Source organism: Athene noctua, chromosome 3, assembly GCF_965140245.1.
Source record: "Athene noctua chromosome 3, bAthNoc1.hap1.1, whole genome shotgun sequence".
NCBI classification, from domain to species: Eukaryota; Metazoa; Chordata; class Aves; order Strigiformes; family Strigidae; genus Athene; species Athene noctua.
This window is the reverse complement of record NC_134039.1, coordinates 80,705,212-80,720,882: the sequence shown is the minus strand read 5'-3', so window position 1 is coordinate 80,720,882 and position 15,671 is coordinate 80,705,212. Positions and strand designations below refer to the sequence as shown.

The 15,671-nt window shown below is 48.6% G+C and overlaps 1 protein-coding gene across 6 annotated transcripts in view; it reads right to left on the bottom strand.

The window, feature by feature from the left end:
* The window catches only part of FRMD4A (FERM domain containing 4A), a 379,560-nt gene that overhangs the window by 138,098 nt on the left and 225,791 nt on the right, over positions 1–15,671 (bottom strand). Inside the window, exon 1 of one of the 6 annotated variants that reach the window (XM_074903463.1) lies at positions 14,158–14,267. The exons of the other annotated variants lie outside the window; for them this stretch is intronic. The gene's annotated coding sequence lies outside the window, so the exon portion shown is untranslated. Of the gene's footprint in view, positions 1–14,157; positions 14,268–15,671 lie in introns of those variants that run through there. 6 annotated transcript variants of the gene reach the window in all.

The following is a 15,671-nucleotide window of genomic DNA, read 5'->3' as shown; positions in this document are numbered from 1 at the left end:
GAGGAAAAGGGAGAAGGAAAGCACACTGCTTTCACATCAGCTTGTCCCCAGCAGTTCTGTCTATCGACAAAGTGGCTGTCAAAGACAACAGTTGTTTTTATAGTTTGATCACACAGTGTATGAGCACACAGCAAGGCACATACTTTATTTCTTTAGTGTCATCTTGATTCTGTGCCTCTCAGCGGTTTGAAGGTTCTCACTACAGGCTGATGACCCAGCTGGTGGCCTGCAGGCTGTTTCCACCTAGGCTTTTCTTCACAGGAGAGGGTGGAGAGCTGCTGCAGGAGCTGGAGAGGACTCATCAGCCACTGCACAGCCTCAGGGAGAGAAAAAGACCCAGCACTGGTCTCTGCTCCCAGCCCCAGGTACCAACACAGATGGTGAAGCCTTTGGTTTTGGAACTGGAGGCTCCAAGTTTTGTCTTGGAGCTCAGAAGGACTATAACATACATGGCTGGAGATCTGCTACAGTATTTCCTTCTGTAGACAGGATGCCAGGCCATGGGGTTTTTCACTTCCCTTCGAAACAAACGATGCTTTCCAAGAGAAAAGAAAGGAAGGTAGAAGACAGACTTCCTAGTTAATATAAGCTAAAATATGATGATTCTGCCCTCCCTCCTTTCTGTGTTATTATTCCACCAGGTGTCTAAAGCCCACACTATGTGCTTTTTTGCATTGTCAGATCAATATAAACTCTGCTAGTCTGTCAGAGCAAGAAACAGGAACGTTTCAAAGCACAGAGAGAAGGAACTGATTTAGCACAGTCTGTCTGCATGAAAAATACTGCTCCTGACGCTTGGAAAATTGGCTGATCTGTGCTATCTGCTGCTCTGCGATGGATGGGGCTGTGGTCACTCTCAGGCAACAAAGTCAGGGAAACCCTTCTGCTTCTCTGTGTACCATGAGAAGGGAAATCAACACCAAAGCCCTATAGATGGGAACATGGGAGCGGGTGGTCACTAAGCATGAGCTGAGCAGCGCCAGAGTTTGGATGAAGGAAGACTACAAGGAGCAAATCGAGGTTCTCCTCTCCCAAATCCAGAGAAGGATGGAGGGAACTGAGAGCTAAGAGGCACAAAGGCACTTGCTTTCCCTTCACCATGGAAAAGCAAGATCTCAGCAAAGTGACAAGAAGCAGTGGTTGAGCAGAGCTGTTGACAGAAGAGAGGAACACTTGATGTGGCAGAGAAGCAGGGGAGTTTGCTCTGATCAAGTCCTAGGTTTCACCATGAGCTTAGTGAGTTTTTCCATACCCAACACAAACCCCCAGTTTCCTTCTTGAGGGAAAAAGCCCTCCACCCTAATTCCAGAAAATAAAAAGTCAAGTGACTAGTTCAACCTAAGGGCCAAGATGCCTTTGGTGCTCAAAACAGAGAGAACTTTCAGACATTCCAAGTCAGGTAAGACAATTCCTAGGTGAGCTCCATGATATGGGTGCTGCTTGCTCAGATGCACCTCAGCCAGGATGCTGTATCCACATCAACCCCCCAAATTTCCAATGCTTCTCAAGACATGTGAAGAGGTGGGATGGTGTTACACACTCCTGAGCGCTAACAGTTCATCCATATGGCAGAGAGCTGCACACACTGGGTGTGAATATGGGCCACATGCATTTCATGGGCCAGACTTATCACGAACTCAGATGGAAATTATGCATCAAAATACAGAACAGATTTTTTTTTTTTTCCAAAACAGCTCAGTAAGTCACATTTTTCTGAAAATCTGCCACTTCTTTTAGTGCCTGCCCATGCAGCATGACCCCTTGAGCATTGAAGAGCTGAACATGAGTGCTTTTAAAAAGCTCTGTCATTTATGTACATGAGTGTGTAAAGACTAGGGATAATATATTTTCAATATATAAACACAGATGGTGTTTGTAAGGCACATGAAGATCTAAAGCAATGTGTTTGTGGATTAGTGTGCAGGAGAGCAGATCATGCACAAGGCATGCATGCTTCCTCCACTCCTTGGCTTCTGCACCTCGAGGATGGGAAAACCAATGCTAATCTCCTTTGAAAAATGCTTTGAGATCCATCAGTGACATACATGTTTGTTCACTCTAGTATAGGGATGCTACAGAGAGGAAATCTCTCTCATGGTTCCTCACGGGATCTTCTGGATCATAGCTGGTTTTCTCAAGGAAAGGACGTTTTAGTTACCTTTATCACAAGACTTTAAATCTCCTTTGGAGGCTCCTATACAAATATTTACACAATGGGTTTCCTAGGGAAGGCAGACTGGCGGTTGCTCTGCGGCATGAACTGCTCTGGTGACTGCCCTCCTCGCTATTCATCTTTGCTGTAACTGCAAACGTCTCAGAGAATCCTATAAACTGTCCATGACACAGTCCCCAAAACCCACAGCTCAGCTAATCCCCGCATGCCCATCACTCTGTCACTAAATTATCGGCAACTGCCCACAGAACTGCTCCATCCAACACAAACAGCGAAGGCGATGGGAGGAAACAGCTCCAAAGGGAACCTTTCCCTTTCAGAACGAAAAAACCCTCCTGGTGAAAGCGCCGTCACACTAAATAACTCAAAGGCACCAAATGCAAATGCTATTTACAATGGCAGTTCTATAAATATCCACGGCATGTTTCATTAGCTTGTGACTGCAGAAATAAAGAGGAATACAGCGTATTCTTCCATGACTCAAATCAGAAATTATAATTGGAGACAGAATACTTCCTAAACGCTCCCTGCCTATATGGGAAGCAATTACTGTGCTGAATACTCAGAAATCTGTGTCGCTCTGCCCACTGTGTGGACAGACCTGCTGAAAGGAGATAGGGAGAGATGACAGCCTGCTGATTACAATAAACTATTAGATTAAACATCCTGCTCCCACTTGACCACTTCTTACTGCCTTCTCATTCTGGCAACTCCTAAGCTTGTAGGAAGAGAGAGGGAGGGAAACCAGTGTGTTTCTGATGTCTGCACAGTTTATTTTGTGCATGTGGCAGCACTTCACTTTGCTGAATTGGGGCTGGTCTTGCAAGCAGCTGTCTGTCACACTGACCAGCACTTGTCTCTTCGCTTGCCTGCATCCATCTGTCATCTCCTGTCCTACATTCACACTTCAAGATCCTGGAGGAATGGACTATCTTTCTTTTTTATGCCATGTGTTCACAGAGCATCCTCCCCAGTTGCTGGTCTGCATCAGCAGGTAATAAATAATACTGACAGTGACTTGGATGAGGATGGCTGCGAGATAGTGTGCAAAGAGCTGAGCTACATGGCCAATCCTTGCATGAGCACCTGGGGAGAGAGGACACGTCCACAGCTGCCTCAGTGCTTGGTGGGGAGCAGCATTGGCTGGGCAGCTGGGGAGCAGGCAAGGCTCTGCCCAGAGGACACTGCCTCATTTTTTGAGGGCTTGCTCATTTTTGCAGTCCTTTGGTTGTGACTTAGTGGGAACAATCCCTGAAGAAGAGGAGTGAGATGACTGTTGGTGCAAATCTAGTTCATCTACCCCAGCCACGGGGCTTGCACGCTGCCCTGCGCTCCCTGCACATCACCATGGTTTGCAGCATTGCTCATGCCATCTTGTGGTTCAGGCCCAAAGTCCTTGGGCATACTCACTTCCCCTGCTCTTCCCCTTCACCTGAGCCTCAGTGGCTGGAAGCTCTGAGGATGGGGAGACAGTCAGGAGAAACTTGTTTCTGAACACAGTCCTCATTTCTACCACTTATTTCTATGAGTCTTTTCTAAATCAGTAGTGGAAAGTCTGGTTTGCAATTACTTTTTCAAGAGGGAGAAAATGATTTTAATTTGACACAAGGCTCCTGGTATAAGGAGCATAGGTCTGTATAGCCTGCCTTGTCTGTAGAGGTCAGCAACACAGTACATAACATGGGCTGAGCTTTCTGAAATGAGCCAGTACCAATGTTTCTCACTACAATGCGTAGGACCCCACTAGACTACACTTCTGCCATTCAAGTTTGTTCATGTGATGATTTGTTATTGGAAAGGCTATTTGATGCTCTGGGGCAGGAGATGTTAGCTGTAAGCTGGTTGTTTTTTTTTTCCCTAGGAAGGGTATAGGCATCTGCCATCTTCTAGCAGTACTTCTGTAGGAGAATGAAAATTCAGAAAAACAAGAGCACCCTTTTTAGTATTCCCTTTCAAGGGAACTTGGTGGGAAATGGAGCTTTGGAGCTGAAAATATGGTCCTCAGAAACATGCTGTAGGTGTAGATAATGGTGATATGAAGTCAAGTAGCAGACGGCTGATGCATAACCAGACTCCACCTTTTAATGCAGCATGGGTTTCCCTGTTATGGAGGTGCTCTGAGGCTCTGTGAAATACATGCACAGTCCATAGCTGGGCTGAATGGCCAGAAAATATATGCCAACAATGATGCAGCATCTACCACAGGCTTGGTAGGACTGGAGGAACATAACACATGCAAGCCTTTGGCTTTCCCTGGGAGCCTCCTTATCCCACCCCTTGAAAAATCAATGTCCTTACCCATGGACTAAGGAACAGAAAACATGGTTACAGACACAGATCTCAAAAATCTCTCCTGTCCTTCAGGGAGTGCTGCCATCCCATGGAGGAGCTTGACGTTACCCATTGCATGAGGGATCTGCACTGGGGCTGCATTTAAGAAAGGTTGCATCAGGTGGTGTGATCATTTCTGTAAATGCTCATTTGTGAGGAGAGGAAAAAAACAGCTTTGGTAATTAGAAAGCAAGAGTCTTCCTTGAGCAAGGAGGTGGGATGGTGTCAGCCATGGTGTCACCCTGGCAGAAGCATTCCGTGAAAGGTGCGACCCAGCCATTGTGTGGACGTTGATGGGGAACGATAGGAATAAAATTAAGGTGAGCTAAATGCTGAGTGACCTGGTGACTTTCCTGTTTTGTCTTGACAGCTGAAAAAAGAGTTCCTGGCCTGCCCAGGAGCTCCTCGCTTCCTCTGTGCAGTGCTTTCCAGCCTTGCTCAGGCTCCAGCATCACCCGGGGACATCTGCACACGTTATTTCTCATGCTTCCTCTAAACAGCACTCAGCAAAAATGCTCTGATTCAGCAAAGTACATAGCTGTGTCCATAAATCCCTTTTATTTCAGTATGACATAAGCAAGTGTTTAAGTGGCTTACTGTATCAGGGCTGAAATGAAAAACCGTCTCCTACGGTCCTTAAGTCCATTTACAACATCAAGCAATAACTCTCAGGCGAACTTTAAAGCTGGGAATGCTGTGTCTTAACCTCAAAACACTTGGTGCTTGAGCCATGTAGTTAGAATTAAATCTAATACTGACACTGCATTTTGAACCAACCAGGGTATTACCCGGCAGATGCCTAAATCACCGCTCTGAGAGCAACTGGCCTCGGCAGCCTGATTTCAGTTATATCCTGAGATAAGAAAGTCCTTTCCTGGACAGACCGGCTTCCTCAGTAGAATGGAGGTTGTGCTGGCTTATGTCACGTATTGTTTTCTTTCTTAAAAATGATACAGATCTAAATCTTTTCAAATACAAAGGGAAGCAGAACATCTCACGCCCTCCCTGCCTTCTGATGTTGATGCAGGAGAAGGCAGCATTCTTAATGCATACTTTGCACTATGTTTGACTCTTTTGCCCTCGTAACTCTATCCATTCCCTTTGTTGGCCAGAAAATGAACAAGTTGCCAGCTTAAAAATCTATCAATCAGCTTCCAAACATTATCCCCACTATTTACAAGGCGGGACTGGAGAGTGTAGGAGTTTTGAGATGGTTGGTAAGAGCATCCTCTGAGCTCTGGAGCTGAGGCTGACCACAGGAATGTGACACAGTTTTCAGTATTTATTATTTTTAGTCTAGACGATTCGCTGGTCATGGATATCTTAAACCTTACAAATTTGCAACCCCTTCTGCAGTCAGGAAAAGTGTGTCTTGACAAAACTTGACTCAGCCGGTCAGTTGTGCAGGTGGTTCAATGTGGTCACCTGCTTAGGGCCAATGTTTTTAGGTCAAGAACATGCCAGAGCTCTTAAAACCTTGTTTCAAACTGTGATCCTGTAGCTATGTCTTCTACTTCTGCCTGGGAAATCTGTGTTGCCTCTACAGCCTTTCTGCATGTGCCGTGTGCTGGCTGCACCCAGCGACAGGTAAGGGCTGCACGGGGAGTAAATAATAAATAAATAATCGTGTAATAGAGGCAGCCCAGCTGCTCCTCCTCCTGCCAGCTTGGGGCTCTTCCCTTTCGGTCAGTGCTTTCATGCAGACGAGTTCTACCTGAGACAGGGGATGGGGTTTCCATCCTCTCCTGCCAGACTTTCCTGCGCAGCCTCACAGACATGGTAGATCCGCTCCTGCCTGGAGCCGACTGCAAGTCCTGGTGAGGGAGGAGAGCTGCGGTCCTGCTCAGCTGTTCAACACTCCTTACAGAGCAGATGACAAGCTGTTCACGCTGCACATTAAGGAGCATCTTTAGGTGAAGTGAAATGATATGATCTGTGTGAAACCAGAGGGTTGCATCCTACGGGAGGTGGAAGGTGAGTGGCTAGGGCAGCCTATGGCCTCATCCCACTTTATGGACCTTGGGACTATTCATCCATACTATGCTATTCATCCATATAAAAAAGTAATGCCAAAAGGCTGCAAAAGTGCCACTATCACCAAAAGACAGCAAAAAACAAGCCCCCTCACACCTATGTTAAAAAGATGACAGGTAGACAATCTTCCCTGATGCCAACTTTGCATTTAACACCAAAGAAAACTTGCCCTGTATGTAAACTTCTCGGGAACTAACTCAGCTCAGCCAAACTGTGTGAAGAACATCTTTATTTTGTGAGCTTTTATTTTTTTTTTCTCCCAGGGTGAACTTATTTTCCAGATAATAATCACTTTAAAGCAAGTTCTGTAGTTTCGTCCCTCATTTGCACATTATATCCAAAGACTGTGATCCATCATTTGGGTTGCCAGTCCCTAATGCAGCCCAAAGAAATAAATATCAATGGCAGAACTAAAATGTGATGCTCAGAGGGAAAGAGGATAAAGGATCTTTGGCGCCTTTGCACAAGGACAAACAGCATGGTCCTGGGACAGGTGCTTCATCAACTTTTGAGCATAGCCATGCTTCAGGAAAACCATGATATATCCTGGGAGGGTCTCGCTTCCCCTGGAAGAGCTTCATATTTACTCTGCTATGCACAAAGGACACAGCATAGTCTAAGGGAAAAGGATCTAAATTACCTGCCAGGGTAATCCTTTAACAGTGATGGACTCCACAGCCTTTTATAACTCACAACAACTTCTCTGCAGGGACTCCTGGTCACCTTCTGGTTCATTCCTTACTACGTACTGCGACAAGCACCATGAGTCATCATCGTGATAATGACCATGTGGCACTAAAGTACACAGCAATAGATTATTATTATTTTTCTTACCAAAGATGTTAGCATGTCTGTTAATCTCTCCTACGTCTGACTTTTAATTCCTTGTAAACATACATAAAAATGTAATTTTTTTGTACAGTTTCACACTTGAAACATGGCATATTTTCAGCAAACTGTTCCAGATATCACTCATTTGTGCATGCAGACAGGGTGGTAATTACATGAGCGCATCCAAGTCTTCTGGGAAAACATTTGCAGGAGGTTTGGTTTAGTTATAGAGGAGAACAGGACGATTTATTTGCTACTGAAACTAGTATGATTTGTTGCAGAAAAAAAAATCAATGCAGGTTCATAGGAAGATGACCAAAGTGACCCAAGGCAGTGGAAGCAGTAGTATGTATGAAATATTTTTAAAGGACAAATTAAGATTTAAGACTCAAAGTGTCCTTTTAGCTCTTGTTGAGTATTTTGCATCTACTGTATCACTAACCATTCAGAGGTGTGAGAAGTGATTGTCCTGATCAATGGAGCCAAGGCACTGGGCAGTGCATCAGTCAGATATTCTGTAACAGAGCGGGTCAATAGATAGCACTGCGCAGTGTTATATATAACACATAATAGAAAACACACTTGCAGAAGTCATTCCAGATGTGAAAAAAAAATGTAAAATGTTAATCATGTTAATCTGTACACAGAAGTGGGTTTTTTTTTTTTCTTCTTTTGAATAACACTCTAAGAACTGATATGCTTCCAGTGGAAAAATATGTCGCCAGGTTGTTTCCAGCCACTGCTAATCAGCAGGTTTGACATACATTTGATGTCGAGAGCCAGGGCTGTGGCTGGTGCCCAGGCTGGGCAGCTGCCAGCAGTTCTGCCTGAGCTGCAGCAGCTGATGGGGTCGGTGCTGGGTGGACATCATCCCCCAACAGGGTCTCGCAGGAAGGACAGGGTGAGATACTGAGCACATTCAAATGACAAGCAGCTGACTCATCCTCAGAGATGCAGGTGTTTTTTAGAAACATGCCCTGCAAAAGTCTGGTTTGACTATTTCTACTCCTGCTTTATTTGGGAGCACACTCTGCACTGATCAGGGCAGAGCTGGGGCCACAGGACTGGGACATCTCCTATGGGCTCTGCCTGCACACCTACATGGGTGAGGAGCAAGAAGGGATCCTACCTGCCTTCCCTTGTCCTGATAGCTCCTGATGCTGAGCACCTGTGTGTCTGGCAAGGACTGGAGCTAAGATTAGCCCCACTCTGGGCTCAAGCTGGGAAAACTGCCTCCAGGACGCATAACTCGCACTTTTATACTCCCATTCATCTTCTGAGTAATGCCAGGATTTTGCATCGCCTGTATTGAGAATGCTTTGGCTATTGGTGCAGCAAGAACACATGCTCTCTGCATCAGAACACCTCACAACATAATACATACGGACATCCTGTATCCTCTCTATAGGAGGAACCTGGAATAAATGCCTCAACTTGAGTCTGTCTTTCTATCAGTCACCTCTGCCTTTTAAGAGCTAAGGAAGGATGTTCCTTTCTGGAAGAAAACACAGCAGTTCTTTAATGCTGTGCAGAATCGATGCAGAAGAGTTAAGGATGGGAAATGAAGAGGGAACAGCCTGATGCAACGTCTGCAAACTCAGCAGCTGGATCCGATACCCCTGAGCCCTAAACTCCCAGGACTTGATACCCATTTTGGAGCAGCCTTCTGCCACGTATGCAACTGGCTGTGCCTTCGAGAGGGAACTGTGAAAGTGAGGACACAGCCCAGCACCTTTAAATTTGCAGATTCCCCCCAGAAATGCCATCAGCACTCCCAGAGCATTTCAGAAAGCATCTTCCATGGTGCCACACAAAGGCAAAGCAGACTCAGTGCTTCCCTCCAGTTCTCCCTAGTCTTGGCAAGGCACAAGTCTTCATCCCCCCCATTCCCATCACCTCCTTCAGCCCCAGCCCAGGTGACACCTTTGATGGGTGCATCACTACTCCCAACAGGACAGCAAAGCATTACAGGGAGACCAGACCACTTCAGATAATGGGGTTTTTTTTCAGCTTTTTGGTCTTTCCAGTTCAGAACTGTGGAAGGCAGTGGAAGTTACGTTCCAAATTTATTTTCCAGCATGCTTCCACACTGGGGGTGGGATGTGGGGGGTGTGTGCACAAAAGAAGCACTGTATGTGATTACACATCCCCTAAATCATCCGTGTCCCCTTGAGTGCCCTGTTTCTCTGGGAAATGAGAGTGTCTGGTGGTACACAAGCACACATGTGGCAGCCATGTGTTGAGATGAGGGGCATCTTCACAAAACCCTAGCTGGGGATAGCCAGGAGAGATACCGTCCATGCGGAGCAAGGACAAAACTGTTTATAAAGGTGGAAAGAGCTGCATCCATGCCCTCCACTCTAGGACAGGCGCAACATCTCAGCCTCAGATTTTGTGCTGTCTTTCCAAACTGCTCACTTGATGGGGCAGCTTTCCACCCCCAGCTTGTCCTGCAGAAACTCCATGTGAAAGCAGCGGGGTCAGCCTGTGGCTGCTCTGCTATCTGCAAAGCACTTCCCGGCACAAAATATTTCAGCTCGGGCAGACGGGATGCCAACAGCACTTGCAGCATGTGTGGTACGGCTGCAGCCACGTTCAATCCCACGTGGTCAGAAAACCCAAACAAGGGTGGATTTATTTTGGTTGGGAGATCTGGGAACTTCTAAGAAGGAAAAAAAAAACTAATCTAAACACAGAGCCTGAGCCTTGTGGCTTGGCAAGCCCAACAGCCATTGTCAGAATGTTACGTGTTACATGTGGAAGTGTACGCACAAAGGATTTCTATAGCCAAAACGGGAATATCAACCTCTTTTTGGTTTGCAGCTTTCTAGGAAATTTTCAGTGGACCCTTTAACAGTGAATTTAAGGAAAAAAAGGGTCAACTTGCCTCCCTTTTTTCTGTCCTCAAGGACTTTTCCCAAAGATTACTATACTAGGTCACACGACATCCCATCAGTGCAGATAGAGGGCAAAAACAGCATTTGCTACCCACTAGTGATCTTTTCTTGAGGGTGGGACAAAGGAACTGTTTAACACCACATGAGAATGTCACACAGAAGCTCAGGGCAAGAGCAGAAGGATGTGTAACTGCTAGGAAAGGAGTCAGAGGGGGTTGTAAGCCAGAACTTCATTAACTGCACTGGAAGTCGATGGTCTGCTCCTCTGGCTCCCTTGCACTTTAAGACTGGGCAAGAGCTTAAGTCCCAGCCCATGGAGATGCACCCAGGCTATCTGGCACCATGCAAGGGGCCACAGAGAAGTACAACACAGCTATGAAGCAGGGATGCACTGAGAATGGGAGGTACATCAAGCTCTTCTTCTACTAATTTTGGCAGGCAGCCTATTAGACCCCAGCACAGGCAAGGAATAAACCCTCAGGCTGACATCGACCCGTGAGTAGGTGGAGTGCTAAGGTGACCTGGAGCAGAGGAAGACAGGATCAAACTCTATGTGTATGTGATTCATCAACATGAAAGTGCTCCCAGAAGCTTGGAGCTGATCAAATATCTGGCTGGGGTCACTTCTCAGTGTCAGATCAGAGAGAAAAGCAAAGTCATTTTTGGTCCTTGATGGGTTTCAACTCCAGAGCAGAAGATAGGGGCTCCAACTCATTGTGCAGCCTCAGAAAATTGTTTGTGGTTTTCTAGGAAATGGCACATATTAAGACTTATAGGAGGGATGGGGATTAAGTCTGGAAGAAGGAGAAATATCAGGGGATGTTGTCAGCTGCAGTGGCCCCCAAGGCCATGCTGGCCAATTCATTGCTGGCTTTGGGAACCATATGGCCTGAGTGAGGCCAGGACAAAATGGGATTTGGAGCTGGAGGAGACTTGCAAGCAGTTCAACCACAGCTTAACCTTGTCAGACCTTGCTGCCTGCTGGGCTGCTGTACTCTGCCTGCACTGAGGCTGCAGGGCAACAATCCGCACTGCCAGCTGCTGGAAGGAGCAAGCCAGTAAGGGTGACTGGAGATTGGCATTGCTGAGTGACCTTGGGATCCAGCTGTGCACACAAGCACACTGAATCCTGTGATGAAGCATGGGGACCCCGGGGAGCCACCCTCGCCTGTTCTTACAGCTCACCCCACAGTACTACCTACCCCCAGCTCCCCAAGAGATGGGGCATTTGTGGGATGGAGATTTTGGGTGCAGCTCAGAGGCATGGGAATACTGACTGCCTCAAACCTAGGGTGTTTTGAACGAAAGACACCCAAAGTCTCTGAGAACTGAGAGCATGAGCATGGCCCTGACAGCAGCCTTCACTCATCCCAGAGATCCAGCTCGCTCCTGCTTAGCTCACAAGTGGGTCACACAGTGCCTTACTGCATCTTCAGGGGACACCACTAAGCCCTGATCCCAAATTTGGTTGGTGTCGGATCAACACAGTCCTTGTATACCTTCCCTGTGAGTCTCACTCCTCTTGCAATGCATGACCCTTCACAGTCCTACCAGACTGGGACTTGAGACTTCAGTCACTCCCCAACCCCTTTCAAATTCTCCCTAATACAGCTGTTTCTCCCCCATTCACACCATGCAGTTTTACTTTGCCTTTGCTCTCTGTTAAGCTGCATTGAAACACACAGCAATCAACAGTAGCAACAAAGGGGATGTGTATGACTAATTACCTATGACACGTGGGACTACACTCCGTGACTCGGGAAGTCTTTCCCAGTCTTATGTCCTTACTAACAACACCCAACGCACTAACTGAAGCTCTTGTCTTGGCTAAACAATTTGACATGATATCTACGGAAGATGCTCTCTGCGCCAAGTAATGCTGCATTGCTGTATGACCCTGAGTTATCCCCTGCTGTGACCACATGTATCACCAAACATTCACTTGTGTTTTTAATGCAATAACCAGTTCAGACACACAGCAACGGGACCACCAGAAACCATCTACCAGGAGAAATGGGTAGCTTTCCTCAAAGGGTTGAGAGTGGCTCAGTAGTGTATCTATGCTCAAATAATGGCAGAGATCCTGTATTTCTAGCTTGGGCGTTTAAAACAAAAATTCACCTAAGAACAAAATTTTTATTTTATATGTGCATAAATCCACATGCTATGACCCTCTGGTGCACTTATCCCCAACGTGAGAACTGATTTGGATGTGAAGGGTGACCAGTGACAACTCCTTCAGCCTGTTTAGTCCTCAGAGAGAGACAGCTGACCCTAGCAGCAGCATTAAGAAGGTGGTGTTGAGCTGAAGACCTTTTAAAATATTCTCTCGCATTACAAGAAGCAATATATCCTTAGTTCCTCACGGCTCCTGCCACAGTCCCCCTCACTCAAGCCCAGCTGGGCTGCAGAAACTACCGCACGAGCAGCACGTGGCACGTCCCTGCCTGACACCCATACTTAAAACCACCTTAAAAATATTAATATTTGGAAGAGGACGAGCTACTGTTAACTTGTGCAAGGAAGGTCAAGACAAGCGGCTCTGAGCCACCAAGCCGAGTTGGCGCATCATCGCCCGGCTGTGGGTTCAAGTTAGTGTGGAGGCAGCAATGCAGGCAGCAGCCCCCCCGCAGGGCCCTCTGCCATCACCGCAAGGAGAAAGGGGATCAATCGGGTAGTTTTAGCTCATCACTCGGGTAGTTTTAGCTCATCACTCGGGTAGTTTTAGCTCCATCGAGATCTCTCTGGTGCCTGGCAGGTAATTCTAGGCAGGGAAACCAACACAGACACCTATGCCAGTAACAGCCCCCTCCATGCACGGATGAGGGATGCTCAGCACACCCGGGGGGCCCAATCTAGAAGCAGCCGAGTCTGAGACACCCCGATATCCAGCCGGCACTGGGCAGAGCCAGGATTCAGGCTCTCGCAATACCCCAGGCACCCGGAGAGCCCAGTCCAGCCGTGCCCATGAAGAGCGGTGTGCAGGCAGAGGCACCACACCCCCTTCCCGGCAGAAAGGCCGAGCTGTACCGGGGTTTTTGTTCAGGACAATGTTTTAAAATCCCAAACCAAACCAACAAGCTGGGAGTTCAGCTTTCCCTATGACCTGGCTTGCTTGGGAGAGGAGATTTGCTAGCTCGCTCCCGCATCTGTGCGTGTTGTATTACTAAACCGCTGCCAGGGCTATTATTAGAAACAATTGTCTCTCCTGGAAATTTTATATAGAGGCTTGAAACAACTTTTCTCATGCCCTCCCCAGCAGCCAGCAGGCTAACAATGTGGCCAAAAAACCCTCCTCATGGGGAGCATGTCTGCGAGGCATGCAGATAGATACACCCATACAGGCACAGTTTGGAAACAGAGCTATTTATTTGTCTTCTATAGCCCTGGATCCGTACCAACTTTTCTACTCCTGGTTTAGGAAAAGGTGCATAGGGGAAAGGAAAAACAAGCCCAGGGCTTTACCCTTTGCGAAGCCCCCAGCTCTGCATTAAACTTGCTGCAGCCATTTGGAAAGGGAAGGAGCAGTCCATCTTAGCAGTCAGTGGGGACAGGCATCCAGATTGCTGGGGTGGGGGGAAGAAATCACAGCACCAGCTTCTCTCCCCCACACCCTCTCCTTCCCTCTAGTGCAAAAAAAACACCCGAGCCGCCGAGCTCGTCTCCGTTACTCGCCCACCAAATTCAGGATTTTGGGGTTGCATTTTTTTTGTTGTTTGGGAAGGGTAAAGAAAGCAGATGCTGCCCACATTTCTCTCCGTTTGAGATAAATGGAGGGAGGGGGGCGTGGAGCAACCCGCACACTGCGGCTGGGCTTTCCCCGCGGGGCCGGGGCTGGACGGGGAGCCCCGGCCCGCCTCGCCTCCCCTCCGCAGACAAAGACCCCGTTACCTTCTCCCGCTCCCTCGGCGGCTCCGGCGGCCCCTCAGCTCCGCGCCCGGGCCGAGAGCATCCCCGCTGCAGCAGCGCCGGCAGGCCCGCGGCTCTACCGCGCCGCGTCCATCGCCCGCGGACCCGCGGTGGGATGCGCGGGGCCGGCGCGGCCCTTCCCCTCCGCTCCGCTCCCGGCGGGCTCCCCGGGCGGTCCTAGGGCGGTCCCATGCTCCGTGCCGGGATGCTCTAACCCTCCTTTTCCCCTTCTTCTTCCCTTTCCCCGCCTGCCGGCCCCCGGCGCCCGGCTCCTGCGCGGCCGCCGCCGCGCTGCGAGGCTGGAGCCGGGGAGGGAGGAGGAGGAGGAGGAGGAGGGGGAGGAGGAAGGAGGGAGGAGGGCAGCGAGCAGCAGTTGGCGCTGGGTCATGTGAAACAGATGAACCCGGCTCGGGCCTGCCAACATCTGGGCTCCCCCTCGCCTCTGGGAGGAGGATGAAGGGACGGAAGGACAGAGGGAGGAAGGGCGGGGGGGTGGGAGCCTTCATCCCCCCCCCCCGACCCACGAGTGCACACCTTGAAGTGATAATGGGGAAGGGGCGGGAGCAGCGGGGTTGCTCGCTCCCAGTGCTCACCCAGCCCCGGCAGGGAGGAAGAGGAGGGCAGCGAGGGCCCAGGGCACCCACGGGGCTGGGCCGGCAGAGCAGCTCCTGCCAGGCTGCAGCCCTGCTGCTGGGGGGCACCCGCGATTTCCCCCCTTCCCCCAGCTGGGCGAAGGGTGCAGCTTGTCAGGGTGTAAAAGCACACCCACTAGCAGAGGATGCTGCCCAGGAATAAAGCTCTTTACAGGCTACGCTAGCTCTAACCTGAGTGCAAGGCTATTGCTATTAAATAATTTGATCAGGCAAGAAGGACAATGCGTGTGAGCCTCCAAAAAGAGCTGATTTTTTGGTTTAAACAAGCCCAGTGCGAAGCACCCACACAGTGGTTAGAGCTCTGACTTAACTGCTGCTGCTTTGGGAGGGGAGGTGTGGAGGTGAGCCCTTCATCCGTTTTCAGTTGGCATTTATGCCACCGTGAGTCTGCTCATGGTGAGGATGGAGCTGGGGCTTACATAAGGTATAGGAAATTTCATCTTTGCCTTGCACGAACATGACAAAGTTGCTTTCCCAACATGGTGTTGGTGAACGAGCTGGATGTCTGGTTTTAGGTGAGGGTCTTTCTGGGTTTGATTTGCTGTCAGACTGAAAGCCAGCACCATGCCAGCATGCAGATGCCACAAGCCCTGGTGTCCTCTTCTCTGAAATGGGCTTGGGAAGCCAGCAGGTTGCACAGTGCTTTTGGGTGCAACAGGTAAATACTAGATCACAAGCACAGTTCCTTCTCCTGTCTTTAAGGACACAGACATTATAAAAACAGAGCTGCATATGGAGCCATAGGCAGGCTCACCCAAGCTGCTTCACCCAAGGGGCTAGCTTTTACTAAGGGGATAAATACAGAGGCAGTTCTGGCCTCTGACTGCTGAGGATTAAGAGCAA